We start from the raw sequence: 12,428 nt of genomic DNA, 5'->3' as shown, positions 1-12,428 counted from the left end.
TATCATTGCCAATTTCAAGAACTGTCACGTGAAGGAGAAAACACTACAGACAGGTAGAAAGAAACTATTCAAATATTGAGGAGCTACAGTCAGGATCACACAGGACTTTGTAGCTTCTACCTCAAAAGAACGAAGGAATTGGGATATGGTATTCCGTATGACAAAGGACCTGGGACTATAACCAAGAATCAAATACCCAGAAAATTTGAGTATAATATTTCAGGCAAGGATATGGATATTCGATGAAATAAGGGATTTCTAGACCTTTCTGATGCAAAGGCCAGAACTCAATAGAAAATTCAATCTTCAAACACAAGTCTTAAAAGAGGCATAAAAATGTAAACAGGGGAAAAAGAAACTTCTTACTCAATATGGACAAACTGGTTGCATACCTATAAGGAAAGATGATGCTTGTTAATCTTGAGAATTCTATATTTATTATCATACATAAAAGGAATATACATAGATAGAGGGAGTGGGAATAAAGTAAATAATACGATGATAAAAATGTGATTTAAGCGTGTGAAGAGACTGTAACAGGAAAAGTGAAAAGGAGGAGGAAGAAAATAATAAATTACGGGAAGAAGAACAAAATTATAATACAATGGAGGAAAATAGGGGAGGGAGATGAGCATTGTTTGATATTTACTCTCATCTGGTTTGGTTCAAGGACGGAATAACAAACTTACATATATAAAACTAAGTAGCTCTACAGGCAGTGGGAGGGGAAAGGGGAAAGAAAAGGAAGGGGGGGCTAAAAGGGAGTGAAGAAGTAGTAAGGGTAAAGAAAAGTAAAAGGCAGGGGAACTGAAAGAAGGAAGAGAAGAATGTGGGAGGCAGAGATAATGAATGAATTCTTCTCAGATCATAATGCAATAAAAATAATAGGTAATAAAAGACCAATGAAAGATACACCAAATATTAATTGGAAACTAAATAATCTAATCCTAAAGAATGAGTTGATTAAACAACAAATCATAGAAACATTGAACAACTTCTTTCAAGTGAAGGACAATAATTTGACAACTTACCGAATCTTATGGGATAATGCAAAAGCAGTTCCTAGGGGAAGTGTTATATCTTTGTAGGCCTACACGAATAAAATGGAGAAAGAGGAGATCAATGAATTGAGCATGCAGCTGGGAAAGATAGAAAAAGAGCGAATTGAAAATCCACAAGTAAATACCAAATTAGAAATATTGAAAACCAAATGTGAAATTAATAAAATTGAAATTAAGAAAACTAATGAACTAATAAATAAAACTAAGAGTTGATTTTACAAAAAAATCAATAAAATTGATAACCCTTTGGTGAATTTCATTTAAAAAAGAAAGAAAAAACCTAATTGCCAACATCAAAAATGAAAAAAGTGAACTCAACTCCAATGAGGAGGAAATTAAACAATACTTAGAAATTACTTTGTCCAACTGTATGCCCATAAATTGGACAATCTAAAGGAGATAGATGATTATTCAAAAAAATGTAAATTGCCCACATTAACAGAAAAGGAAGGTGAATACTTAAATAACCCCATCTCAGAAAAAGAAATTGAAAAAGCCAGCAATGAACTTCTTAGGAAAAAATCTACAGGTCCAGATGGATTTACAAGTCAATTTTATGAAACATTTAAAGAACAGTTAATTCCAATAAAATATAGACTATTTGGGAAAATTGGAGAAGAAGGAGTCCTCCCAAATTCTTTTTATGATACAAAAATGGTTTTGATACCCAACACAGGAGAAGACAAAACAGACAAAGCAAATTATAGACCAATTACTTTAATTAATATAGATGCGAGAAATTTTAAATAAGATTTTAGTAAAAAGAATACAGCAACTTATCATTAGGGTAATACTTTATATTCAGGTAGGATTCATACCAGGAATGCAGGGCTGGTTCAATATTAGGAAAACTATTAACATTATTGATCATATCAACAACAAAACTAAGAGAAATCATATGATTATCTCAATAGATGCAGAAAAAGGTTTTGACCAAATACAATACCCATTCCTATTGGAAACACTGGAGAGCATAGGAATAAATGGAATTTTCTATAAATTAATAGGCATTATCTATCTAAAACCTTCAGCAAGCATTATATGCAGTGGGGATAAGCTAGATACACTTACAACAAGATCAGGGGTGAAACAAGAATGTCCATTATCACCACTATGATTCAATATAATAGTAGAAATCTTAGCTGTAGCATTAAGAGAAGAAATAGAAATTGAAGGAATTAGAATAGGCACAGAAAAAACTAAGTTAATACTCTTTGAAGATGATATGATTATTTACTTAGAGAATCCCAGACATTCAAGTAAAAATCTACTTGAAATAATAAACAACTTTGGCAAATTTACATGTAACAAAATAAACCCACACAAATCTTCTACATTATATATATATATATATATATATATATATATATATATATATATATATATATATATATATATATATATATATATATATATTAGTAACAAAGGCCAAGAGCAAGAGATAGAAAGAGAAATACCATTTAAAACTAGGGTAGACAATATAAAATATTTGGGAGTCTACCTGCCAAAATAAACCTAAGAACTATATGAAAACAATTACAAGACACTTTTCCCACAAATAAAGTCAGATCTAAGTAAGTGGAAAAACATCAGTTGCTCGTGGGTAGGCCGAGTCAGTATGATAAAAATGTCGATTCTACCTAAATTAACGTACTTATTCAGTGCCATATCACTCAAATTATCAGATAATTATTTTCTCCAGCAAGAATAAATAATATCAAAATTCATCTGGAAGAACAAAAGGTCCAGAATATCAAGGGAACTAATGAAAACAGACACTAGGGAAGGTGGCCTAAATCGACCAGATCTCAAATTGTATTATAAAGCAGCAATTATCAAAACCACTTGGTACAGGCTAAGAAACAGAAGGGTAGACCAGTGGAATATGCTAGGTACTCAAGACACAGTAGTTAATGAATATAGAAATCTACTGTTTGAAAAATCCAAGGACTCCAGTTTCTGGGATAAGAACTCACTGTTCAACAGACATTACTGGGAATATTGGATAACAATTTGGCGGAAACTAGGCATAGACCAATGCCTGACACTGTAAACAAGAATGAAGTTCAAATGGGTACATGAACTACGTATAAAGATTGACACTATAGACAAATTATTGGAGCAAGAAATAGTGAATTTATCAGATTTATAGAGAAGGGAAAAATAATATCACTTGAGGGGGCAACAGAGTATTCCATTCATGATCTCCAACTGTACCATGTATGATGGAATCATATTTGATATCAGGGTTAAGAACTCTAGGAATCAAGGAGGGAAATTTTGATGTGTAATGGAAAGTTACCACAAAATGGGGTAATGGCCAGTTTGAGATTTCCCAATATGTCTTTTTATTTTAAATCTTTATTTATTAATTTTAATTCTCAACATTCATTTTCACAAAATTTTGAGTTCCAAATTTTCTCCCCATCTCTCCCCCCCTCTCCATTGCATTCTGATTACCCCTTCCCTCTATATGCCCTCCCTTCTATCACACCACTCTCTTCCCTTATCCTCACCTTCTTTTCTTGTTGGGCAAAATAGATTTCTATACCCATTGCCTGTATTTCTTATTTCTCAGTTGTATCCAAAAATATTTCTTAGCATTCGTTCCTAATACTTTGAACTCTCTCCCTTCTCCCCCTTGCTTCCTCACCATCCATCTCCACTGAGAAGGCAAGCAATTCAATATAGGCTATACATGTGTAGTTTTACAAAAGACTTCCATAATAGTCATATTGTGTAAGACTAACTATATTTCCCTACATCCTATCCTGTCCCCCATTTATTCTATTCTCTCTTTTGACCTTGTCCCTCCCCACAAGTGTTTACTTCTAATTGCTTTCTTCTCCCGTTTGTCCTCCTTTCTATCATCTCCCTCACCCCACTTTTCCCTTTCTCCCCTACTTTCCTGTAGTGTAATATAGATTTTCAAACCACATTGAGTGAGCATGTTTTTCCTTCCTTAAGCCAAATGTGAAGAGAGTAAGTTTCACTTTTCCCCTGTCACTTCCTCTGTTTTCTCTTAAATTGAATAAGCTTATTCTTGCGTCTTTTATGAGAGATAATTTGCTCCATTTCATTTCTCCTCCAAATATATTCCTCTTTCACCCTTTACTGCCACTCAGGGCTGAAATTCGGATTAGCTGCTCAATTCTCCCAGGGTCTCTAGGCAGAGGTCTCCAGGCAGAAGTCTCCAAAAATAGAAGTTGTTGCTGCTGGGGTTCCAGACTGAGCTCCCTCTCCTGAGTGAAGAGGCCCTCCCGCTGACCTTTGTAGCTGTTTGTAGGTTGAGCAATCTGGGAACTGGTCCTGCCAGTGGCCCCCTGAAATCTGTTCAGGGTCCTGTCCCTGTCACATCAGGACGAGTTCCCTGCTTCCTGGGCTGCCCTGCGTGCACTGCACGCTTCCTGGGCAATATGTCTTTTTTTAAGAAAAGTTCACTGAATAGCCAGCTGGTAGGTAAGAGAACATTAGAGATTGAGAATTAGGGAGGTGGACATAAAGTAAAAGTCTGCAAGAGTTGAAAACAAACATGAAATACATCACAGAAATATAAACAATGTTTTCCTGAAACTGACTTGTAATGACATTTTTCTTTCCAATTCTGGTATATCTGAGGAAGAGAGAATCAAGAATGTGTAATTTGGAAATGAGTCAGTTCTTCTAGTCCACTTAGAAAATTCATGCTTACCGTCAGACTTATTCTTCCTTCAAGTTCTGCAAGATTCATCAAAGTACCTTTAAGAGCTGCAAATATAAATATATTTTCCCTATTTAATTCCACGTACATTTGTCACTCGTGACAGAAAAGAACATTTAGCTGAAGAAAGGACAGGAAGAGTGTGAGGCATATGGGTTAATGCTGAGCCAGAAGGACCCTGGTTAGTAGCTACAGCGATTTCTGCATGCTTGAGATAGAGATGGACACTCATAACTCATACAGAAATGGGAAATGTTGAGCTACTCTTTTCTATCTGTGGATAATTTCTGACTGTTTATTTGGGAATATGAGGCTTGGAGATGGAAGGAGACAATATAACAGAAATCTTATATAGTTGACCCTTGTTAGTTGTTTCCTGAAACTGAGAGTTCAGCTATGAAATGAATGTTAGCAAGACGTCTCTACATGGAGTATTGCCTTTGCATGGGTATGGCATTTGGCGTAGAAGGTAACTATCATTGTAATAAAAAATCAAGATTCTTTTAATATATGCTAATAATGTGCAAGGTGAGTCAACAATCTTTTATTAATTGTCTACTTTGTGCCAGGTACAAATAGAATGCTAAGGGCTACTGCTACAAATTTTAAAAAGTCTCTACTTTCAAGGAGCTTACATTGTTCTGGGTGAGTATGACACAAGAACATATGTAAATACAAATTATCATTGTAAGAATGAGGTCAAAACTACTTCATTCTACACCATTTTAGCCTTGGTACTACAGCTAGTTAAGATCATAAGGTTTAGACTAAAGGTAAAAACAAATCTTTTGAACTAGAGAGATATTATAGAAGAATCATATTTGGATATGTCAAGGGAACTTGCCACGCTTAGGAATCATCTATGAAAAAATAGACTAGAAATAAACGATCTGGAAAAATAGTTATTTAAAATGTTGAATAAGTATGTTTTTTGCAATATTCTGTGATTAAAAAAAACTACTCTAGGGGGAAAAATATTCTTCAGTTTCAGTTTGTTCTGGGTCTCTCTGTCTCTACCACATCTTTGCCTGGAGGAGATATTTGCAAGCTTCAAATATTCTGATAATGTATAAACTATTATCTTCCCTATTATCTGCGCTCTAGGTGAATTCACTGGATCATCTGATGAGTGTCTGTAAGAATACTCAAGGCCAAGTGGAGACAAATCCACTGTAAAAAAGGGGATGGTTTTGAACATTTCATAAATGGGAGAAGGAAAAATAAAGCATTCCAGGATTCAGGAGCATTGAGTTTCATTTTATCATATTATTTATCAGTATCCCCTGAACCGTGTGAGAGAGCATATCATAGACATGTGTGTGTATGTTTGTCCCAACTGTTCTTATGGTCCTACCTTAGTACATAACAATTTCTACAAAGTACTTAAGGCTGACTAATAAAATGCTTCTCAACAGATTACCTTCGAGGAAAACACTCTCATGGAGATTAGAGTCAATCAGATAAGGGAAAGACAATCTCTGCCCTTTTATTTTCCTTCCCTCCTTCATTGCTTTCTTTTTTCTTCCTTTCTTCCCTCCTTCATTCCTTCGTTTTCTTGATGTTTTGCTGTTACAGTGTTTCAGACTAGAGACATCTATACTTTTTGATTAGAATACGAATTTCCTAGATGAAAAAAAAATCTATTAATTTGGAATAATTAAAAAGAAACAAAGCAAATAAGAATTTGTGAAATTTCAACCACTGGCTATTTGAAATTAAGTTACATTACTAACACTGGTAATTTTTTAAAAATTATATATTTTAAATATATACATGAAATAATAGTGTCTAAAATATAAAATTATAAACTCATAGATTCATAGAACAGAAGAGACAGTAAGGACCATCTTGCCTCATACCATTGTTTTACAGATGACTAAACTGAGTCTCAAAGAGGGACAATGATTTCCACAAGATTAAATAAAATTATAAAAATATTTAAAATAATATAACTAAAATTCATGTAAGTATTGATGTTATTATCCTTGATCTCTTGACATATTAAAAAAATTTGATATTTATATTAGCTTCCTCTTCAAGAAAGGACCTGCCATAAAAACAACAACACCAAAACAAAATAATTTTTCTCATATAGGCAATCAAGTTAATTGAAACAGAATTCATTCACTGTGTACTCCGCCCTCAGCTCTGGATCAATTTCTGTTGATACATATAAGCAAGGGGATTCCAGGCATTGATGTACACATGATCTCTATTTTCATATGGATGGGGTTGTGTGACAATTTCCTACAGTTGTGATAGTCTTCAGAACATTATATGGGTGTTGCAAAATGTACAGAGTTTGCATACCATATTATCACATAGTCTTATAACAGAGGCAAGATGCTCATATGAAGCTGACAACAAAAATCACACAGTCATAGAATATAAGAGGAGGAAGGGATCATGGGGGGACTCGTGCAAAGAATGAATCCCCGTTAAAAAACACAACCAAATCTAGCCATTGCTTGAAGAATTCCAAAAAGAACAATCCATCAATTATTAAGGCAGTCTATTCTCTATTTGGTCAGCTCCTAGTGAGATATATTTCCTGATCACAAGTTTAAATTGCCCTCATTCTGAAGTCTAACCATGACTCCTGATTGGACCCTTTGAGGCTGAACAAAGTAATTCTGATCCCTCCTTCACATGAAAGCCTTTCAAATTCTTTTTTTTTTTTTTGAAGCCATATTTTATCTTATTTTTTCAATTTTAATTTTTCATTTTTAACACATTTTATAATAGATAAAACAATTCAAACTTTTAGTGAGGTGACACTTATTTTTAAAGCATTTACAATATGGACCACAAAAGAATTTTTTTTTAAACATTAACCAACTGAGACACAAATAATATTTAAGTTGCTGACTTCACAAGCTCTTGATCTAATTGTCTTCACAGTATTGCTAAGAATTGAAGGACCTTAACTTATTTTTGTTGGTCTGAAATCCTATGCCTAACAGCTTAATTTTAGACTTAACCTCGGATGTTCCCCTACTAGTAATCTATAATTGAACAGATCTGGTATTAAGCTTGCAAACCTTTTGACTATAGGAAATTACCACCAAGAGTAGGGACTTTGCAGGGATACAATATCTTCCCGATTTCATGTCGGTTCCAGGCAGGATTAGGTTATCCACTTGCATTCAGTCAGACTTAAGGTCTGCCAGGTGTCAGTGGGGATATTGAGTCAGGAGAATCCTACCTCAGCCCAGGCTGAACAGGCACTTTCCCACTCTTCTCATGAGATCGCCTTTTGCACTTCATACCAGCATCTCACCAGCTTACTGACATCATGGGTTGGAACCTCAGATCACCTTTCTTGCTACCCATACCTGGAGTTAGACTCAGAAGAACAGTGACTTAATAGTCCCATAGCATTTAAAAACGGCAAGTTCCAATAACCAGGTTTCAAATATGATTATAGTTTCACTTTGGCTAAGGAACATTTTTGAAGCAAGTCTTAAGGGCTTACATGTCTTTCTAAACATGTTCTAGTTCCTGATTAAATAGCAATCATAAAATCAAACTTACCATTAAAACCCTAACCTTTCCATCGATACCAAATTTTACCCGAGGCTCCCTTCCTCTAGGAAATTTAGACTGAAATTCTTTTCCCCAAACTACAAATGTCATTGATTTATTCTCACTAATTAACTCAGTCAATTGTTTTAATACTAATTGCTTTTACCTCACTTTGCAACACGTGCAATTTTTCTACCCATTACTCCCCTCTCCTTGCTTCCTATTATCTTGCATTCTGATTACACCTGCCTTGAATGTACCCTCCCTTCTATCACACCCCACCCTTCCTTTATCCCCATCTCTTTTCTAGTAGGGAAAGATAAATTTCTATACCCCATTCCCTGTAGTTTTTATTTTCCAATTACAGGCAATAAAAATTCTCAACATTCGTTTCTAATACTTTGAATTCCAACTCCTCTCCCTACCCCCCTCTCTCCCCAGCCCCACTGATAAGGGAAGCAATTCAATACATACTAAATATGTGTTCTTTTGCAAGAGGCTTCCATAATAATCAAGTTGTGTGGTACTAATTATATTGCCCTCTGTCCTACTCTATTCCCCCTTATTTTTCCCCCTAAAATTGATCATGTTCCTTCTCGAAAGTGTTTATTTCTAGTGACTCCCTTTTCCCACTTGCCCTCCCTTCTAACATTCCCCTCACTCCACTTGTTGCCTCCTGTCCTACTTCCTATGGTGTGATATAAATTTTCATATCAAATTTGTGAGCATGTTATTCCCTCCTTCAGCCACATGTGGAGAGAGTAGCTTTAATTTCCCCCCTCCCCTTCTCCGTTATCTCCTCCATTGAATAAGATTTTTCTTATCTCGTTTATGAGTTATAGCTTACCATGTTCCATTTCTCCCTTTCTCTTTCCGGAATTTTCCTCCTTCACCCCTTAATGTTTTATTTTATTTTATTTTTTTGTGTGGATATCATCTCTTCTGATATAACACACCCTCTACTTTCTATCTGTCTATGCGTATGTGTGTGTGTATATACAATCTCTCCATCTACCAAAATATTGAAAAAAGATTTGAGTTAAAAATAATTTCTTTTCATATAGTACTGTAAACAGTTCAGCTTTAGAGAGTCTTTTATGATTTTTCTTTCCTGTTTTCCTTTACATGCTTCTTTTGATACTTGCCATGAGAAGTCAAAGTTTTCTATACAGATCTGGTCTTTTCCTCAACATAAATGATTGAAAGTCGTCTATATCATTGAATGACCATTTTTTTCCCTTGAAATTTCAGATTTCCTGAGTGGGTGATTCTTTATTTCAATCCCAGTTCCTTTGACTTCTGAAATATCTCATTCCAAGCCCTTTGATCCCTTAATGCTGAAGCTGTCAGATCCCGTGTTATCCTGATTGTATTTCCACAGTACTCAAAATGTTTCTTTCTAGCTGCTTGCAGTATTTTCTCCTTGATCTGGGAACTCTGAAATTTGGCCCCAATATTCCTAACAGTTTCTTTATTCTGGTCTTTTTCAGGTGATCGGTGAATTCTTTCAATATTTATTTTACCCTCTGATTCTAGAACATCAGGGTAGTTTTCTTTGATAATTTCATGGAAGATAATGTCTAGGTTCTTTTTTTATCTGGCTTTCAGGTATTCCTATATTTTTAAATTATTTCTCCTGGATCTATTTTCCAGGTCAGTTGCTTTTCCAGTGAGTTGTTTCACATTATCTTCTATTTTTTCAAAATTTTGCTTTTGTTTACTAATTACTTGGTTTAACTCAAACTCATTCACTACCGTGAACTCAATTTTCTCTTTCTACGAATTATTTTGTTCAGTGAGCTTTTGAACCTTCTCCTCCATTTGACTAATTCTGCTTTTTGAAACCTCCTTCTCCTCGTTGGCTTTTTGGACCTCTTTTTCCAATTGAGTTAGCCTCTTTTTAAAGCTGTTATTTTCATCAGCATTTTTTTGGTTCTCCTTTAGTAACCTGCTAACTTGTTTTTTTAAGGTTTTTCTATTGCCTTATTCCAGTTTAAGTTCCCTTTGGAGGCAGAGGCCTTGATTTCCTCCTCATCCAAATGGATGGGGGGAGACACCTGTTCCCCAAGAAAGTAACTTTCTAAGGTCTTATTTTTTCCCTTTTTTGGGCATTTTCCCAGCCAGTTACTTGACTTCTGAGTTTCCTTTCCACAACCACCTCACCTCCAGTACCACCAAGCCAGCACTTGGGATCTGAGATTCAAATGAGCTGCTCCCAAACCTCAGGGGCTTTCGACAGTGGCAGGGCTGCTATTCAGTGTGATATTAAGAACAGGTGCTCAGGTTGGGGCAGGGCCACCACACAGGGTTTAGTTCCCTCAGGGGCTTTCTGATGAGACCTTCAACAATGGATGCTGGCTACTGCTTGCTTTGGGAGCCCTGTCTGCTGCTGCTTCTACTGTTGCCACCTGAGGAAGTCTGAGTTATAGGGACACCCAGTTCACATCTCGGCCAGCCAAAAAGACCATCTCACTGATCTTTGGCTCCTGTGGGTTGAGGGATCTGCGCTGCAACTGGAGATTCTATTCCTGAAGCCTGCTTGGATCTGCTCCTTTCGGTGCTGCATAGCCAAGACAGGACTGGACTCTGCTCTGCATCCGGTGCATGAGAAACCTTTCCTGTCAGTCTTTCAGGTCTCTCTGGGACAGAAATCTCCTCCACTCTGTTGTTCTGTGGCTGCTGCTACTCTAGAATTTATTGAGAGTTCTTCTTTACAGGTATTTTATGGGTTATGGGGTAAGAGCTAAGCGTATGTGCATCTTTCTACTCCACCCTCTTGGCTCCTCCCCCTATCTTGGCTCCTCCCCCTCAAATTCTTGAAGTTAGTCATGGTGGCCATTTCCTGCTTTAACTGCGTCTTCTCTTCTCCTAGCTAAGCACCGTAAATTCCTTTAACTAACACTCATATAATAGAGACTATGCTCTTCACTGTTCGGGTTGCTTCCCTCCCACAACATATTTTTAAAACTGTGGTCTTACAGCTTGATACAATACTTCTCTCACTAGCATCTGCCCATTATGACATTTAGTATTCCTAATGTTATTTTGAAAGAACCATGCCGTAGTATTTTATTTATCAAACGAGATATAAGTGAGATTAAGTTAGTCCTCATGGGTACTTCCTGCCTTGACTGAATTTTCTCTTCTCTTAACTAAACATTGTGAATTCCTTTAACTAACCCTCATATAATAGAGACTATTCTTTTCACTATCAGGGTTACTTTCCTCCAGGGGAAGCTAGGTGGTGCAGTGGATACAGCACCAGTGCAGGAGTCAGGGGGACCTGAATTCAAATCTCATCTCGGACACTCACTAGCTGTGTGACGTTAAGCAAGTCACTTAGCCTTAATTGACTCATCTCGGGTCATCTCCAGTCTTCCTGATGAATATCTGGTCACTGGATTCAGATGGCTCTGGAGGAGAAGTGAGGCTGGTGACCTGCACAGCTCTCCCTCACTCAAAACAAAGTCAAGTACAAGTCACGTTATCATTTCTTTGATGGCGTGGTCTTTGGCAAAGAAGGATGAACACACACATATTTTCCTCCATCAACATATTTTTAAAACTCGATACAATATTTCACTCACTAGCCTCAGCCCATTATGAGATTTAGAATTTCTAATGTTATTTTGAAACAACCATGCCATCGTATTTTATTTATCTAATGATATGTAGGTGAGATCTGATACTAAGGCATAAGACCTTTCTTGTCTTGAAATATGTCTTCCACTGACCTGTCTCTGTATTTAAAATTGCATTGGACTCACCAGTTTAGTCTGTCACTGTCACCTTAGAAAGTCAAAATTAAGATAAAAAAATATCACTTGAAAGGCAACACAGTATCCCCTTCACCCCATCTCTCCCCCTCCCTCCCTCCCTCCCTCTCTCCCTCCCTCCCTCTCTCTCTCTCTTTCTCTCTCTCTCTCTCTCGCACACACACACACACAATATGCCTTGCAAAATGTAAAGCTTTATATAAATTTAGCTTTTATTATTACTTGTTGCTCTTTATTTAATCTTTTGCTTCCATCTTTCCATTTCTTCGAAAAAACATGTTAGTAATTGCTATTATATGTGCAGGTACTTATACACATGTATGCATACATACACTATGTACTTGTGTATTTTACATGTACACACAT

The sequence above is a fragment of the Notamacropus eugenii genome, chromosome 2 (assembly GCF_028372415.1).
Source record: "Notamacropus eugenii isolate mMacEug1 chromosome 2, mMacEug1.pri_v2, whole genome shotgun sequence".
Taxonomy (NCBI): domain Eukaryota; kingdom Metazoa; phylum Chordata; class Mammalia; order Diprotodontia; family Macropodidae; genus Notamacropus; species Notamacropus eugenii.
The sequence above is the reverse complement of the archived record's forward strand: the minus strand, read 5'-3'. Positions refer to the sequence as shown.